The sequence below is a fragment of the Trachymyrmex cornetzi genome, unplaced genomic scaffold (assembly GCF_001594075.2).
Source record: "Trachymyrmex cornetzi isolate Tcor2-1 unplaced genomic scaffold, Tcor1.1 scaffold359, whole genome shotgun sequence".
Classification (NCBI taxonomy): domain Eukaryota; kingdom Metazoa; phylum Arthropoda; class Insecta; order Hymenoptera; family Formicidae; genus Trachymyrmex; species Trachymyrmex cornetzi.
Window position 1 is genome coordinate 1,080,218 of NW_017298310.1, and position 1,431 is coordinate 1,081,648.

At 41.6% G+C, this 1,431-nt stretch overlaps 1 pseudogene; it reads right to left on the reverse strand.

Moving 5' to 3' along the window:
- LOC108763444 (putative nuclease HARBI1) overlaps nucleotides 1–1,431 on the reverse strand; it is a 12,643-nt pseudogene that overhangs the window by 7,002 nt on the left and 4,210 nt on the right.

A 1,431-nucleotide genomic window follows, 5' to 3' on the forward strand; every position in this document is an offset into this window, starting at 1 on the left:
CTATTTGGCCTTAGGGAGTCTCGAGGATTCAAAGTGGAAGTTGTCGAAGCGGTAGATCGCTTTGGGGGGGAGGCCGAGGAACGACCTTGTGCTTCTATCTCCTCAGAGGAATGGCGCTTCCTAGTATTTGTAATTTCGTCTATTTCCATGCTAGGATCGCTTGAAGTCATTACCTGAGAGCTATCTGATGATAGTGGGGGTGGCGATGATGATGATGACGTAATTTCTTTGTTAGGATTGCATGTTGCTACCTCAGATAAGCCTGCTTCGTCAAATAGCGATTTAAGCATCGAGCTAGAAAGATCGCTGGAAATGTTAGAATTCATATTAATGGGTGAGGAATTGGTCTGGTTAGACGGATTAATCACCAATGTAGGAGGATGTAGGGAGAAGGAAACACTGCGATGTGAGTTTTGGTCACTGCTTCCCCCCGAGTCCGAGGCCATGCCTCTGCGCGGGAAACCGGAATGAGGTTATGCAATAAATTCCCCGGTACGTTACACGTATAATAGAACAGAGCAGAGCTCTCGTATTAAAGTACGAAACAAAGCAAAAATGCGCAAACTGAAGCCCTGATAAGGGCTGATTAACGTAAGATCGCGAAAAAAGCAAAATCAAAGAGCGATATTTAGCGCACACTCTTTGACATACCATCGACACATAGACTAATCATACAAACAAATAGGATGGTTTAGATTAGAAAAAAACCGTAGTGGAGCCCCCCCCCCCGCAGGGGGGGCGGAACCCACTGTATCCAGGCATATTCATTGATCGCGATATGGTGAATAGAAACGAGCCATAATATCAAAAATGATGATTGTGTATGTGTGAATGTTTGACAAGCGGGGAAGTAGTACCACCCCTAAAGCAAGGCGAAGGGGGGTGACAGTCGAACGTGAGAGTCGCTTCGCGTGGATAGCACGTGGTATAGCAGAAACGAAACGTAATTTTTCAAACTTTTTTTGTTCATAACTTTTTAACGGACAGCGACCGCCACCTAAAATCTGGTGGAGGTCACTCAAGGTCACGACCTTGACAACATATGTCAAGGTCAAGGTCATCGGAGGTGGCTCCCCTTTTCTTGATATTTACCGTACTTTTGCTAATACCAAAACGATCGGCTACTGATCTGATGATATGAAAGTGGATAAGTTTTAAGTTAATTATAGATATATATATATATTCAAATATTTTAAATACTCTCTCTCTCTCTCATTCTTATGTATACATACATACCGGAAATATTCAATATTTGCCAAACACTAAATAGTGATCATTAGTTGTTTTTCTAATGAAAGCGGTTTCTGTCCAACATTATTATGATTTTCCTTAATGTTATGAATTTTTGTAAGCAGATCTTCAAAAGTATCGGGTGTTACTCGGAAGTGCATTTGAAATGTTTTATTTGAGAATCGAGGAACAATTTCTTCT